The sequence below is a fragment of the Equus przewalskii genome, chromosome 19, assembly GCF_037783145.1.
Source record: "Equus przewalskii isolate Varuska chromosome 19, EquPr2, whole genome shotgun sequence".
In the NCBI taxonomy this organism is placed as follows: domain Eukaryota; kingdom Metazoa; phylum Chordata; class Mammalia; order Perissodactyla; family Equidae; genus Equus; species Equus przewalskii.
Window position 1 is genome coordinate 20607724 of NC_091849.1, and position 17642 is coordinate 20625365.

The 17642-nt window shown below is 38.4% G+C and overlaps 1 long non-coding RNA gene across 5 annotated transcripts in view; it reads left to right on the plus strand.

Annotated features, from left to right (window-relative positions):
* Positions 1-17642, plus strand: part of LOC103555097 (uncharacterized) — a 363041-nt gene that overhangs the window by 322871 nt on the left and 22528 nt on the right. For 3 of the 5 annotated variants that reach the window (XR_011529647.1, XR_011529643.1, XR_011529646.1), the window contains 2 exons: positions 8894-9013; positions 11285-11391. This is a non-coding gene — a long non-coding RNA (uncharacterized lncRNA). Of the gene's footprint in view, positions 1-8893; positions 9044-11284; positions 11392-17642 lie in introns of all 5 variants that reach the window. The other 2 variants (XR_011529644.1, XR_011529645.1) reach the window with 2 other exon arrangements.

Sequence of the window (17642 nt, forward strand, 5' to 3'; positions counted from 1 at the left end):
TTTTTATCTCTAGAGTGGAGGTAAGAGCATCATCCTCAGAGAGTCTTTTTAAATAAATTTTATTTTAGAATAGCTTTAAATTAACCAAAAAGTTGCAAAGATTGGAAGAGTGTCTTCATATGTCCTTCACCTACTTTCCCTTATTGTTAGCATGTTACCTCACTATGGTGTGTTTGTTAAAACTAGGAACCAACATCTGTCCTTTATTGTTAACTAAACTCTACAGTGTATTTCGATTTCACTAGTTTTGCCCTAATGTCCTTTCTCTGTTTCGGGATCTCATCCTGGATGCTATCTCTCCTTAGACTCCTCTGATCTGTGACAGTTTCTCAGACTTGTTTTTGGTGACCTTGACAGTTTTGAGGAGTACGGGTCAGTGTTTTGTAGCATGTCCCTCATTTGGGATTTGTCTGATATTTTTCTCAGGATTAGCCTGGGTTATGGGTTTTTGAGAGGAAGACCAGGGAGGGGAATCACCATTCTGAACACATCATACCAAGGGTATATGCTATCAGCATGGCTTATCACTACTGATGTTGACCTGCATCAACTGGATGAGGTCATACTTGCCAGGCCTCTCCACTGTAGAGTTACTCATTTTTCCCCTTTTTCATACTGTCCTCTTTGGAAGGAAGTCACTAGGCACAGCACGTAGGATTGTTTTAAGGTTTAAGTGAGACGATAAAGCTCTTAGCACAGAATCTGTGCTTAGAAAGCGTTCACTAAATGTCGGTTATTATTGTAGTTATAGTATTTCACGAGTCCCCTTCAATAGCTAGAAGCCAGGACTCTTTAGAGCTGCTTCCTCATGGTTATTTAGTTCTCAGTCTTTCATTGATGTTGACCCAAAAATAGAAAATAAGAGTGCTCACAAACCTTTTAAATGAGATGACTGTACCCCAAGACAATCTAAGATGAAGAGCTATGAATTCACTCAGGCTTTACCGCTGAAAGTCTACGCTAAACTGGGGTCATCAGCGTCTGGTCCTGTTTCACTGGAACGTGTCCGTGATCAAGGAAGAGCGTGGAGGTGAGGGTGTCCTGGCTAGTCTTGGCCATGACCGGGACAAAGAAAGCAGTTGAGGAGCTGAGACTGCATTGTGGTGAGATCTATTTTTCTTGATCAGAGTTGATAGTTTTCAGGTAGAATTTAAGAGTTCGTCTTAGAATAAACTGTCTTCGGCACTTCTCTGTAAAACGAGGGCCTTGTTCTGCAACCCGAAATGCTTGAAAACCCATGTAATTGTTGCTAGAGTAGTTTGCCGAGCCTGGATAATAGAGCTTGGAGTCCTGTGTAACCATGTCTGTTGGAATAAATAAGAACAGCTGGTCTCTTGTACAGATACTGTTTGGCATGAATTTTTTATTTAAGTCTCTCCATGTATCTAGTAAACAGTAAGCAGTATTCTAACATTACAAAAAGCCTCCCCAGTCTCCTTCCAATAAATTTCCTTCACTCGTTCCCATTTAAAAGTTCAGGGGGTAGGGCAAGGTTAATGTACCAGAGAAGGAATTCTAGGAAAGTTATTTCTGAGCTAGAGAAAATAAGGTTCCTCTTCTATGTATTCTTTCCCATTTGACCTTGGGCTTCTCTCTTAGATAACACATTTTTTGGACTGTTTCTTGGGAAAGCAAGATTTATGCAGACATTCTTTTGCTGTTCTGTATGTACTAAGTGAAGAGAGACTTACTCATATGAAAATGGAATACTCTGTCCTCAAGTACTTAATGGGGAGAAAATTTGCATCTGCCTTAAGGGGAGGTGAGTGATAAAATAATCTCTTGGTCCTCTTTAAATGACTAGCAAGCAAAGGCTCTCCATATATCTGTATGAATTTCTGTCTCACCAAGCTTACTTGAGACTGAGCACCCTTCTCTTGTCCTATAGAGACCCTGGGAAGCACCTGAAGAACATAGATGGCATCATTCATTCACTTCTTCTGTTATCTTTGTTTCTAAGAGCAGAAAGAAATTTCTTAACCTGCCAAATTAACCCTGGGGTCCAAAGGAGTAAAGACTGTCATGGGCACATTGTCCAATCTCTCTCTCATTCTTTTGTCAAGCAGACACTGAGTTCTCTGTCCTGGGGGCTAGCAATATAAGTAAAAATAAGATGGGATCTAGGCACCTTGAGAATCAAGTTAAAGTCTTTATGGGCTCTCCAAAGTTTTTTGTTTTTTTAAACTTTTGTAAGACTCCAGTGGTCATCAAGGATGCTCACAAATGTATCGATTGCTCTCCTTGGGGACACTTAGTATAGTTGCACTTTCTAGCCCCCTTTGAGGTTAGGCAAGACCATGTAAATGGCTTTAGTCCATGAAACTTCAGCAGAGGTCACATATGTTACTTCCCAGATAAAGCTTTAAGAGTCACTGTGGGATTTGCTTCATCCCCTTCCACCCTCCTTAGTGGAAATACCCGTTGAGATGGAGCCCGCAGAGTCTGATCTCTGATGGTCCTGGATGGAAAGATCTCCTGGCCTGGGTTGGACGTGTAGTATGAGTAAGAAGTAAGCTTTGGTTATTACAAGTCACTAGGGTTTGAGGGTAGAGCGGGTAGAGTGTTGCTGCAGCATTATCAACCTGTCCTGACTAATGGAGTCAGCGTTATCTTTTTAGAGTTGCAGAATTAAGGCCTAGATGTTTGGGCTGTGGAGGGGATGTTCACAGTGCTGATGGCGGCAGTGGTGGGAGATCTCTACACATGGTAGTTAGTTACCATTACACAAAAACTGGGTGTCATTTCTTAGAGATATGACCTACAATTCAGTACAGTTAAATCTCTTTGGGAGATTACATCCCTTCTGACCCTGTGTATGTATACTTTTCAACGAATATCTTTACATAATGGAGAATAATTCTAAAGATGGAAAATTCAAAGTTTACACACTCTTGCTGTCTCTCTTGCTGTCTTACACACACACACACACACACACACATATACAGACATACACATACACATTAACTTACTCTCCCAAGAGTCACATGAGAGATTTTAATGCCAAACTACTGATTGAGTGCCAAGAAGAATTTCTTGGGTGGACATAATGCTTAATTTATATTTAGGGAATTTCCACTGCTAAATCACAGAGCTTGTGAAATTTGAAAAGAATAGAGGAGGAGGGAGTGTAGAAGGGGGAAAAAAATAAAGGGGGGTGCCTGGGGATGTGGTTGACAATATTCCTTTTAATTGAAAGCCACCTGAAGGCTCCAGTTGAATAATAAAGTAATTCCCATATGGTTTCCGTTCTTTCAATGTTAGAACCTCAGACATGCAATCTACTTTTAGCCTTGGCTTCTGCTTCCCTCTTTGTCAGGCTGAGAATGCTTCCCGTCTGCTTGCTGATAGGAAATGTAAGCAAAGCCCCCTCCTCTGGGGGATAGTTCCCAGGCTGTACTTTCTACTTAGACAAGTTGGCTCACTTGGCAGAGAGGACCACTCCTCCAGGGTGCTCTTGACTCTTGGATCGACAGGGCCAGCCAGTGCGACCACTCTGAAGGTGATTTCATGCTTAATTAGTGAGAGAACCTCTTCAGAGCCACTTTTGTTCTTCCCTCCCTTACAATTCTGTTTACAGTAAACTTTTCCCCCAAAGGAAAAACTCATTATTCATTTGGGTTTAGTTTTCCCTTGAAGTTTTTGTAACCCTCAGAATCTTGAGAAGGACAAATATTCAGTAAATCCTGAAACTTGAATATACTTATTTTCAGTTACTGGTGCTTTCATTACTAAACTTTTCCTCTTTTCCTTATCCTGTATGTTTACTTTCCCTCGTGTTAATATGAGTTCATGATATACGCAGGAAGTTGATGAAAAAACATGGTGAGAAGCAGTTTTCAGTTTGATGCTTACTCTAATCCTGCTGAAAGATGTGAACGGACATCCCCCTCCCCTCCTCTCCCCTCCTCCTTCCTTCCCCTTCTCTCTTTTCTCCTATTTTTTTTTCTTTTTTGGTGTCAATGTAAAAGCTACTTCATTTCAAATGTTAATGAAAAAACTGTAGTTTTCTTTTGAGAGAAACTTAGAGAAAGAGATATATATGTATCTATTTAAATTTGAATCTGAAGTTGTCCATCTTATTTTTCAAATAGGTTGAATTATGACTGAGGACTGGAAATCCGTTATGACCGTGTACTCTAAGTTGTGTGTAACTGTTCTGATCTGAATTTATCAACTCCTAGACTAATATCATTAAAATGCCATGAAATAACTTGGTTGTGGCTCCTAAAGAAGCTGTCTGGGAAGTCAGAAGACAGGAATTTTGATCCTGCTTCATTCTGATGGTGTCGCTATTGAACTTCTGTGCCTGTTTGTCCATTTCAGAAATGAGATTAGTGGTGCTCACCTTTCCACTCTTCATGGAGTTGCAAAATGGTTTCTTTACACAAGGACAATCAATATATACATAAAGTGGCCTGAATATTTAGAAGAAAAGTCCTACAAAAGTGTAGGTAGATGAAAGTAAAGGAAGACCATTTTATGTTGAAAAACAAAAGAGTTTGAAAAGAAGTGGGGTTACCAGTTCTTTGAGTTGACTGGACAGTACTGAGTGTTTTGAGAACTGTTCACTTTCCACCAAAGCCAGCATTTGAAGGAAGACCCTCCGGCAGTCATTGCATTGGTTAGTTTGCTCTTGATTTGGGATGAGAAAGTTCATGGTAAGCAAAGAGGCACTCTAAAGATGAGCTCATGCCAGAATGGGCCTTCAGGATGCTCAGAAATCACTTGTGGGGTATACTATTAGGATGCAAATAATCTTATCTGGCCTATAAATTAAATGCCAGAGTTTCTGTCTGCTGTACTATGTATACTCAAGTAGTACTTCATGTGTTTCTAGAAATGCCTTCTATAAACGAGACAAATATATAGCATGTGTTTCTTTTTTCTTTGCTTCACTTTTAATATCAATTACTAATATAGTGACTTTGAATCAAATGTAAAACAGAAAATCAAACACAATCCCAACACCGATCCCAATTGACATACATGTTTCTGTGTCCTTTCCTCAATACCAAATTTTAATGCATGTATCACTTTTTGAGAAAACTCTGTTTCGGGTTTCCTTGGATAGCTTTACCGTGGTATATTTAAAAATCTACTTCATGAGGTGAAGAGAAAGGCACCTTATCTGTTTCTCTAGCTCTCTGTGCACTTCTACTTTCCAACATGTGTAAACTGCACCTTTGTTTTCACATTCCCGAAGTTGTTAGCAAGTCTAATCTGTAACTGTTATGAGGTCTCCCATGATATGGATTCACGTTGATGCTAAAAATTGAAAAGTACTAACCAGTGTTCATGCTGTATCTACGCAAGTAATGTTCATTACAGAGTCAATCAAGATGCTCTGATAACATTCTTGGCCAATTTCATGACCCCTGTCCCTCTCTATGAAAGGGGTCAAATGCAAAGGGTCAAATGAAGACTCCTTATTTTATCAATTTATTGAAACCATACAACCTTCAGTTTGCTTCAAACCTGGCTTATAACCTTCTTATACGATTTTTAACCCTGAAGTGTTTGATCTTTGTTTTTTCTTGCTCGGAGAAGAAACACAAGACTTTAAAAAAAAAATCATTTTTTTCCAAGGTTCAGTGTTGTTTTCTCCCGTTAAACTTTCGGGATCTTTGAATCTCGGTGTTCTCAAATTTCATAATGATGTTTGGGTCTTATTAGTTCTGACTGGTACTTGGAGTAATCTGGAAACTACATCTCCTGTTGGCCCTGGGACGTTTTCTTTTATTATTTTGAAGTGTTTTCCTGGTTTTTTGCTGTTCTTTCTTAAAGGAGCTCCTGTCAGTCAGATGTTGGATCCCCTGAGTGATCCTCAGAGTCTCTTGTCTTTCTTTCACATTTTTCATCTTCCTTTCTTTGTCCTTATGTTGTGGAGATTTTGACTCTATCTTCTAACTCTTTCCTTAGTGTTTTTAGCAATCAAATTTTTTAATTTCCGAGAACTCATTCTTCTTTCATTCTTTTTGGCTTTTTGTTTGTTTGTTTTTTGGTGAGGAAGATTGGCCCTGAGCTAACATCTGTTGTTACCAATCTTCCTTTTTTTTTTCGCCTGAGGAAGATTAGCCCTGAGCTAACATGTGTGCCAGTCTTCCTCTATTTTGTACATGGGATGCCTCCACAGCATGGCTGATGAGTGGAGTAGGTCTGTGCCCGGGATCTGAACCCAGGAACCCGGGCCACCAAAGTGGAGCATTGTGGAACTTTAACTACTTGGCCACAGGGCCAGCTCCTGGCCTGTATTTTGAAATACATTAAAACAATGGTAAGGGCTGGCCCCATGGCCGAGGGGTTAAGTTCATGTGCTCTTCTTCCGTGGCCCAGGGTTCACCCATTAGGATCCTGGGCATGGACCAACACACCACTCTTCAAGCTGTACTATGGCAGCATCCCATATGGAAGAACTAGAATGACTTACAACTAGGGTATACAACTATGTACTGGGGCTTTGGGGAGGGGAAAGAAGAAAAAAAGAGGAAGACTCACAACGGATATTAGCTCAGGGCCAATCTTCCTCACCAAAAAGCATACTTAAAAAAACAAAAGAGGGACAAGCGTTGTGGCCGAGTGGTTAAGTTCATGCACTCCGCTTCAGTAGCCCAGAGTTTCGCTGGTTCGGATCCTGGGCATGACTTGGCACCGCTCTTCAAGCCATGCTGGGGTGGCGTCCCACATAGAACAACCAGAGGCACTCACAAGTAGAATATACAACTGTGTACTGGGGGGCTTTGGGGAGAAGAAGAAAGACAAAAAAAGAAGATTGGCAACAGTTGTTAGCTCAGGTGCCGATCTTTAAAAGACCAAAACAAAGCTAAAGAAATAAAAAAAAATACAAAACAAAAACAATGGTATAAAGCACTAGCATTCTGCCAGGAATTCATCTATTATAAAGGTCTACATTATAAAGTCAGAATTTCCTAAGAGTATTTGAAGAGACATCTAGAATTACCCTCCAGTTTCATAATCTGAACACTTAGGAAAAGAACATCATTTGCTCATTGGCCGTCTGATTTGACTTGTCCCTTTCTAATAATGAGTACTGAACAGCTGCAGTATACAGAGAGACAGAGAATATGCAGTTGCTGCCCTCCAGGAGTTTATGGTCCAGGTGAAAGAAAAGACACAAGCAGAAGCATCATAAGAATGAAAAAAATGACAAATTATGCAGTATGGAGTTTTAAGCCAGATAATTTTTTTTAAATTAACATGAACCCTTTTGTACATACAACTTTTTTCTATATTTTGGATTTTTTGTTTATTGAGATGTGGAAAGTCAAAGTGTTGGATGAAGACTATTGCTTTTGATACATATGTCCATATTCCTTTTAAAAAGGGCCACCCATCAGCTACCACAAGATCAAATTCACCAAAATCTAACCAGCAATGGGTGTTGTAATGTTTTTTAAAGTTGTGAGTAACTTAAGTGTGAAATGTGGCATTTTATTATTTTAGCTTGAATTACTTAATTACTGTTAGGCTACTTTTATCACTCATTGACGTTTATGTATAAATCATAGTATATCTATATGTAAAAGATATTTTTTCCCTTTACTTCCTTCTTCCTCTTCCTCATTTTCTACCTCATCTCCTCATTCCTTCTTCCACTTCTTCAGTCATACTCTTGTAATACTGAGGTAAGAATGTATTCAGTCCAAATTGTGTCTGCATATCTTCTATACATCTTCTACTTAGTATTATGATGACATGAGATTATTTCCTGAAGAAGCAGTTGGATGTATATTACTTACACTATTGATTAGAGACAAAAAAATATTGGTTTTATTAATAATATTAAGGCCACCTGTTCTTACATGGCAAGAAATGTAAATGCGGTTTTTGTTGCATTCGGACTCAAATTGGAGAACCGAAGACATTTGTTTATAGTCTTGAAGTTTTCCTGAACAGTAATTTCCATGACTTGCTGAAAGGCTGTCTTGATGGGGAATGAGAGACCCACGTTTGAGGACTTGCATTTTTAACCTGGCATCAGAGCGAGATTTAATCGAATCAGCTTGTCACGGTGTTACTTCTGTTTTGAAAGCTCTCTACAAAAATATGCAAAGTCTGAAAATTTCATTCAAAGAGAACAATAATTGGGCCTACTTACTATATCTAAGTTCCCATCCTAAGATTGTTTTTCAGTTTTGAAATTTGGCTGTCAGTATATTTGGACTCAAGAAAACTCAAGAAGAAATATTGTACCATTTAGAATTAGTCATCCTGTTTGTCAGCTTCTCATCAATGAAAAGTTTCATTTTGGGGGTGAACTAATTCTGAAAATATAAATGCATATTGCTTGTATTCAAAGGGTTTTTAGGATGAGGAACCAGACTGTAGTTATAGTAGGATTATTACTCTGTTGTTGTTGAATATTGGTAGTTGCATATTATGCTATAATACTTACATTTTTATCATACTTAAATTTCACATTTAGAAGATAAATATACCTTCCTCTGACATGATAGTTATCTTAAGCTTGTTGGTAATTAACATTTAAATACTTTGCTGATGTTCAAAGCCCAAGGTGAAGGTATTGTCTTGGATATAATGCTGTTGGTTCTTTAGCACCATCTGGCAGGAGGCCTGTGGTACAGACAATAAGAATCATGGAGACAATTTTAATTCAGTTTGAGTTTTTAAAGAAAAATAGAATTATTTGTTCAGGTACTATATAAATGTGGGTAAATCTATTTCTATAGTAATCTTTAGATTTCTTTGATTAAAGCAATCAATACAATATAGAACCTCAAAACTTTGTATAAACATGTTTCTGTACTACATGTCACTTTGTCACAGTATTAGGATGATATTGATAACTTGCGCAATTGCTTTTTTTCGTGATTGATGGTAATAAATGACAATGATTTATCATTCCACTTTTCAGGTGGGCTCAAATGATGATAAACAACTAAACCATTCAACAGGAAAGCGAACTTCTCTGTTCTCCCAGAAGCATGTGTCTAAATATTAGCAATGGGGAGTGAAGAAGAGGAAGGAAAATCCTGTAAGGACTGTTCTGGGAGCATTTCTTACGGTCAGAACTGAATGAAGAGCTCATTTTCATGCCTGGTTCTCTATCTGCACTGTCAGCAGCACTAGTTATCTGGATCTTTATCAGGTTACTACTGCTGATGTCTACCTTTTCATTTATCTTGCTTGCCATTCAATTAAAAAAAAAAGACAAAGGACTAAGGCGAGGCTAGGAGTACAGCTGAGAATGGATGTCTCTTCATTAGTATATGAGTCAATCACATGGCCTGTGACGTCTGCGATGGGGCTGAGTCTTTTAATTTTACCAAGCCAGATTCCCAGTTCTTGCTTTTCCAATTTTTTTCTAACATTTTGAAATTATAAAAATGCTGAAAACTCTGAGGCCCATTTCTAGAAATTGGTCACTTTCAAATTGTGTTCTAAATAGTCTTAAGTACAAAGATGCCCCTGATGCCGTGGAGGATTCGAGGTAAGAGAAGGGGAAGGGAACATCTCTGTGGGCTTCTCAGAAAGAGAAGACTTCAACCAGGTCTTCTAAATTGCATATTGGAGTTCTCTAAAATTCCTTTTAGGAAAAATAGCTGCTGAGCAAACTTTGAAAACCATTGGTCTAGGCCACCATATTCTGAGCCACCTTCCTTCTTCTGGTACCCCAGCATGAATAACTGTTTTGCTCCCGTCCTGTACAACACATGTCCAAAAAGCATTTTGATAGTAGTCATAGCTGGAGCTGACTGCTTTCCTCAGACCATTATGCTTCCCCTAAGATTGTAAATGTCTCTGCTACTGAGTAGGTGAATGGTTAGGTTGATAGAGGACTGCATGAGGATAGACGAGGAGGAAAGACAGGTGGGCATACGGTTGTTTCCATTTGTCTATTCCTTAATGTCTGAGCATGTATTTTTTAATTTGATTATATTTTGCGCCATTTAGGGCAAGAATCACATCTTGCCCACATTTCACTATCTCATATGCAGTTACAATATTAATGAACTCTCTACTCACTCTTTTATGCATATATGGGCCAGGCACCATTCTAGATGCTAAAGATACAACAGTAAGAAAACAAAAATACCTGACCTCATGGAGCTTCTTTCTAGTCAGAGGAAAAATAGTGCACATAGAAGTGAAATATACAGTGAGTTGGTTAATGACAAGTGCTATGCAGAAATATAAAGCAGGAAAGGGAAGGAGGCGGCCATATTATATCCAGTGGTTACTAACATATGCACAGGACCTGAAGGAGAGGAGGACGGGAGCTCGTAGATCTGTAGGGTAAGAGTCTTTTAGGTTGGGGGAGGAATAAGGTTTGATGCAAGAGTTTGTTCGGTATAGTCTAGGAGCAGCAAGTTGCTGATTGCTGTGAAGTAGGAGGTCTCTGGCTTTTGTTCTCTTTTACTCTAAGTAAGGTGAAAAGTCACTGGAGAATTCTAAGCAGAGGAAAGACATCTGATTTAAAAGGACCACTCTTATTTTAGTGTTGACCATAGACTTTTGTTTTTTTTTGTTTTAGTGCAAAACCAGCCATGGACGATATATAAACAAATGGCCATGCCTGTGTTCTAATAAAACTTTCTCTAAAAAAAGGGGTGGTGGCTAAATTTGGCTTACATGTCATAGTTTGCCAGTCACTGAAATAGACTATCAGCCAAGCCGTTTTGAATTGTGACTATGAGGGGCTGATGATTGTGTCCGTATCACTTACCACCTATACCCCAGCCAATACCGGCTACTATCAATTGATCATCTTTATGCACATCTGCCATCTGCACGACTCATTTGTTTTCACCTCAAAGTCAAGATATAATTTAATAATTTTATAAATAAAATAAAAGTCTATTAAAAAGACTTGTTGAGCCATCCTGATGGCCTAGCAGTTAAAGTTCAGCATGCTCCACTTCGGCAGCCCGGGTTCGGTTCCTGGGCGCGGAACCACACCGCTCATCTGTCGGTAGCCATGCTGTCGCAGTGGCTCACATAGAAGAACCAGAAGATCTTACAACTCTACAAACCTAGGGGCAGGGAGGGAGAAAAAGGGAAGATTGGCAACAGATGTTAGCTTGAGGAGAATCTTCCCCTTCAAAAAAAATTAAATAAATAAAAACTTATCTACTAAAAGCAAAGTTAGCAGTACATAGGTTCTGTGTATCAAGGTTTCTATACCACTTTGAGGAATGAGATATCCAGGACAAGGACTGTTCTGTAGTATTTCCTTGTGGTAATTGTCCTGAGCCCTGCTTGCTCTGAGACCTTTCTTCCCTACTCTCTCTTCTCATTGATCCAGGCCCGTGCTGTCAAAGAGAAATGTAATGTGCACCTCAAAACCAAACCACATCAAGAAGTTTAAAATTTCTAGTAGCCACGTAAAAAATGTACAGACAAACAAGTGAAGTGAGTATTAATAATGTTTTATTTAAGCCATTATGGCCACAATATTATCATTTTAATGTGTAATCACTATGGAAATTACTGAGATATTTTACATTCTTTATTTCATATGAAGTCTTCAAATTCTGATGTGTATTTTATGATTTGGACTAGTCGCGTGCCGAGCACTCCATTGCCACATGTGGCCTGTGGGTGCCTTGTATTGGGTAGTGCAGGAATGTATGTATTAGAGAAGGTTCAGAACTTGGCCTTCTCAGCTGACACATGTTCTCCTGTAAAAGCACTAACAACACTGATTGCCTAGTAATAATTTTTAAGCTAATCTGTGAAATTAATTTACTTTTTTCTTGAGAGATTATAGATAGGGACCGCTTTAGAAATGCTGGGATCCAGGTCCTTATGGCTGGCCTTAGGTTGGTCAGCAGTGGTTAACAGCAAAGTATGATATTAGGAGGACTTCTAATATTCAGTGTATTTCTCTTTTCCTGAGTCTTTCTCCACTTAAGTTTTTCATATACTTAAATAAATGATTATAAACATAAAAATGGTAAAAGTCAACTCTTGGCCACCTCCAACCCCCCACTCCTACTTCCCAACTCAACAACTTATTCCAAGGTCACTTGGTAAGACTTTAGAACTGCGTGGACTATGCCTTCTCCCCCTTGAGGAGAATCTTCTATGTGTCCTGTCAGTTATTTCAACATGAAATACAGCCATTTGTCACTTAACAATGGGGATACGTCTGAGAAATGCATCATTAGGTGATTTTGTTGTTGTGCAAGCATCATAGAGTATAATTACATGAACCTGGGTGCTATAGCCTACTGCAAACCTAGGCTACATAGTACTAATCTACGGGACCACAGGTGTGTACCATCGTGGACCAAAATGTCGTTATGTGGTACATGACAGTAGAACTCAGAGGTGGAGACTGGTGAAGGCCCAACTTGTAAATACAGCTTAGTAATATTCATTTTGCACAATTTAAATATGTGCACATTTACTTATCTATAACTGGTTCTTCCCCACCCCCCATGGTAAAGTTATCTGGAATTTGCATAAGAATCAAATTGTTTTATGTAAACTGCAGAAACACCTAAATTTTAAAATTATTTTAAATAAACATATGAGAACAAAGAATTTGGGAGTTTAGGGAAACAGCAGAAAGGCTATAAATAAAGACGTACAGAGCTTTTTGACTGAAAATTCTGAGATAGTGAGAAACTTGCAGCACCATGACAGGCTCCTCCTACAGCCTGTGACACCAGGAAAAGTGTCATCCTTCCTCGCTTTGCCAAAGACCACCATTTTGGCTTTATCACCTTGAGGGTTCCCAGCCATTGTGAAGTGCCAGCAGTGGGGGTGGGAGAGGTGGGGGGGTACATGGGAATTCTCAGAGAAAGAATTTGCCGTAGAATCTGATGAAGGAGGTAACAATAAGAGCTAGGAAAATTTGACTTATCAGAGTTTCTGTAACCACATCTTATTTTACAATGGGGTAAGGCCTTGGGTATCTTTGAGGTATGTACAAAGCAGTTAGATTTGGCTCAATTAGTTATTTTCAGGCACAACCAGGCAATTGAAATAGTAACTGTGAGTTATAAAGGGGCCATTCGTTTTCCAAGTCTTTGTGGATTTGTAGATCCAGTCTTAGTCATTAACGTTGATCCTAAGCCAAGTAATTTCAATTTCTTTAAGGGAAGGAGTTTGGCAGATGTTGATAGATGTGGACACCTGCTTTTTGGAATTTCTTAAACTAGAATGTTGAATCCAGTAAAAAGAAAAAAAAATCAGTATTATTTATATTCTTAGAACAGCTCCCACTGACTCTTAGATCTCACCTCTTCCGGCTAGGCATTGTTTTAAAATGCTTTATGTAGAACTCATTCTCATAACAACCGTGCAAGGCAGGTATTGCCCTTTTCCCTGCTGTATAGTGGAGGAAACCGATTCCACAAAGATTTCATAACTTGCCCAAGGTCACACAGCTAATAAGGGGTGAGGCTGGGCTTTGAGTGCACACAGCCTGACTCCCCAGTTCCTGCTCTTAATCACCACACTAAGTAAACATCCACGTGCATGATGAATGGATGTCTGAAAAATATTTTACAAATCAACTAACATTAAACGCTGTAAGAGCTTGAAATCTAATGCAGTCCTCCAGTGAAACCTCATCGAAAGGGATTACGCAGGATCATTATTAGCTTAAAACTTTGTAGTTTTTAAGTACAGATTTTGAGACTATGAGGCTCACCTAAAATAGAAGTCATCTATAGAATAAAAATGTCTTTGAGCTGCTCAAGAAATGTGTACTAAATAAATTAATAAAGGACTAGAATATTACATGGCAGTGTACTTGGTCTAACGTAGAGTTCATGGTTAAGCATTGACTCTTCACCTCAATCTTGCTTTTAGCTTTTCAAGCCACTCTGACGCTGCCCGTAGACACGCCCATTTGATAGATGAGAAATTCAGGCAGAGAAAGACCTGCAGAAATCATCCAAAACATTCTTTCCTTGCTCCTGTTCTCACTCTCTGAACATCCTCGCAGTCCCCATGTTGATCCTGCCTTCACCCCCTGGGCTCATTTTTCTCATAGTCTTTCCAGTGTTTGAAACTCAGTTTTCCCTAACTCACTCCTGACTTTGGGCATTCCTCACACCCTCACAATCACTTGCTCTCTGGGTAGGAGCCTTTACTGTGAATCCTGCCCCCAGAAACCCATCCCCCATCTGTCTTCTTGGACTATTTCCTGAACCCAAATGTGCTAGTGTAGTGTCTTGTTCAGAATTCCTTTTTCTTAGAGATCTCTCTGGAGGATTATGTGGGCTAATGGCTCCCCACCCACTTGACATTTTGCCCATTACATTATATGTTTCTTCCAAGGAACAAAAATATAACTCTCTTTCTCTGACAGCATGGGAGACATTCTCTTGCTGTTGCTCTCCAGGAAAATTCTCATAATCTAACTAGGCAAACCCTTGCTGAAAAATTAGACCAAATGGCATTTGTAAACTCCAAGGAAAGCATTTTTCTTCTCTGAAGTCTTCCCTAGCTGGAAGTGTTAGAAACTTGACATAAACTGATAGCAGTTAGGTTTATGGAAAAAATGAGAAGCTGTCAACAGCTGGATGCACTGTCAAAACTGAACCCTGTCAACCTAATTTTTTCCCTAGCCCTCTATGCTGAGAGACGTGCAGCATTCTTAATTCACATTTATGAGATGAATGAGGAAAATGAATGGATAAAGTTTAGTTGCTAAAAGAAAGAGTAGCTGGCTAGCTCTTTTTTTTTTCTTCTTTGGTAAGTTCAAGTAAAGGAAATAATATTAGAAAAATGTATATTGGGATCATGTGCATTTATCCCCTTTCTCGCAGTTTTCACACACAACAAAATCAACGCATTGGGGTCAGCCTCGTGGCCGAGTGGTTAAGTTTGAGTGCTCTGCTTCGGCAGCCCAGGGTTTCACAGGTTCGGATCCTGGGCCCGGACATGGCACTGCTCATTAGGCCATGTTGAGGTGGCGTCCCACATGCCACAACTAAAAATAAAAAATATACAACTATATACTGGGGGCATTGGGGGAGAAAAAGCAGAAAAAAAAAATCAATGCACAGTTAGTCTGTATGCCTGATCCCACTGGTGTGTGTGGTTTTTTTTTTGACTCATGATCTAAACCTCTCAGGCAATGAAATGTCCCATCTTAAGAAACAAATACAATCTACCTCTTTTGGTTATTCAGGGAACTATAAAGACTCTAAAGATCTGTGGTGTTTATTTGTTTTCAGTGTCAGATGAAATAAAAATGTTAGACCTTTTTTTTTTGGCAATTCATGCTGCACAAATGTGATTTTCTGTGTAAGTTTTTATATCCTAATTGGCACTTCACTGTTTAATGCGTTGTAAATAGGCTTCTCGTGCCCTTTATATGAGAATGAGCATAGCCAGTGACTTATTTAACATGCTTGCATGCTCTAGGTAAACACAATCACGTAATAAGATGTCGAAAGAAAAATGGGATGGAGTGAATGTGTTCTGATATAGGGTCGATATTAAATGTAACTAACTTCGTTGTCTAATGTGTCTTCTTTCTTTTAAGAATTACATTAGTGGGATGTCTGAAATTGGACTTTAAACCTACTACATTTTAAAGAAATAACCTCTTTCATGTCTTGAAAAAGTAACTATGACCAGTAGTACCCCTTGCTCATTTTATGAGTGCCATATATATTTTATTTTATTTTGAGTGCCATATACTAAAGAGGTTTCTTACATTATATTTATTTGTACAACTTACAATCTACTGTGACTTTCTAGGTAGATTCTTTCTGTGTCCAGGACACAGTGATTATTCAAAGACAGTTGTGGCCCAGATGGTTTGGTGAATTCTATCAAACAATTAAGGAAGAAATAACACCAATCTTATGCCAAATTTTTCAGAAAATAGAGGATATGGAAACATATTTTGTGTAACTATCATAATCCTGATGCCAAAAAGAAAATTTTTTTAAAGTTGGGACCTTAACAAAATATTAAGAAATAACATGTAGCAATGCATAAAAATCACAAATATATCACAACTAAGTTGTATTTATCCCCAGAATGCAAAGTTAAATATTGGAAAATTATGTAATTCACCAAAACCACAGAATAGAGGAGAAAAAAACGTATGATGATTTAAATAAATGCAGAAAAATCATTTGACGAAATGGACATTCATTTGTAATAAAAACTTGAAGCAAAGTAGGAATGGAGGGAACTTTAATCTGATGAGGTGAATCTATGAAAAATCTACAGCTAAATCACACTTAATGGTGAAATGCTGAACATTATCACCCTAAGATTAATAACTAAGCAGAATATCCACTCTCACCTCTTTTAGTTATTATTGTTCTGGAGGTCCTAGCTAGTGCACTAAGAGAAAGAAAAGAAATATAGATTGAAAAGGGAGCAGTAAAATTGTTTGTAGACGACATGGTTGATGGCACACAATATCCTAAGAATCTATAAAACAGCTGTGAGGACTAATAAATGAGTTTAGCAAGGTTGCAGGATATAGTGTCAATATACAAACAAATGTATTTTTACATGCTAGTACAAAGAATTGGAAATTTTAAAAAAAATTCTGCTTACAATAGGTTAAACATAAAATACTTAGAAATAATTTTAGCAAAATACATGAACACATCTACACTGAAAACTATAAAATATTGCTGAAAGTAATTAAAGAAGACCTAAATATATAGGAAAAGATGGCGTTTTTATTGATTAGAAATCTCAGCGATGTTGAAATATCAATTATTTCCAGATTGATCTATAGATTCGTTGTTATCCCAACCAGAGTCCCACCAGGTGTTTGCTTTAGAATCAGACAAGCTGATTCTAAAACTTATGTGGAAATGCACTGGACCTCAAATATCCAAAGCAACCTTGAAAAAAGAAGAATGAATTCTGACTTCATGACTTACTGTAAAGCTACAGACATCAAGACTTTGTGATACCTGTAGAAAAAGAAACAGGTCAATGGAACAGAATTGAGCCCAGAAATAGACCCATACTGATACAGACCCCCACTTACACGCTTATATTGATTTCCAGTATAGGTGCCAAAGCAGTCCAAAGGTGAGAGGAAATTTTTAGAAAACAATGCCATAAAAAACTGGAACATCAACCTCTGCCTTTGTGTTACATCGTCACGTGCTGCATAACAGTGGTTCAGTCAGTGGCGAACTGTGCTTATGACCGTGGCCCTGTGAGATTAGTACCATGTAGCCTGGGTGTATAGTACGCTGTACCATTTAGGTTTGTGTAAGTGCACGCTAAGATGTTCACGCAATGACAAAATCCCCTAAGGACACATTTCTTAGAACATGTCCCCATCGTTAAGTGGCGCATGACTGTACAGGTGTATACATTTGTCGAAACTTTTTGAATGGTATATTTCAAATTTATGTATTTGCCTAGGTTAATTTTGCTTATAAAACACTAAAGATTTTGAAGTCTATCTCGTGCATGGTGAATTGTTTAGGGATAAAATATATTGATATTTGTGACTATGAAATGGATCAAAAAATAAAATGGATTTATTAAGGGGGAGAGGGATGGAAAGATGCATAGGTGTCTGATAAAAAGCAAATAGAATCAAATGTTAATTATAGAACCTAGGTGGAGGGAAAATGGTTTTTCATTGTTTTATTCTCCTAACTTTTCTGTACATATTTGTATTGCACGACATTTCATTGTAAAATGTTGGG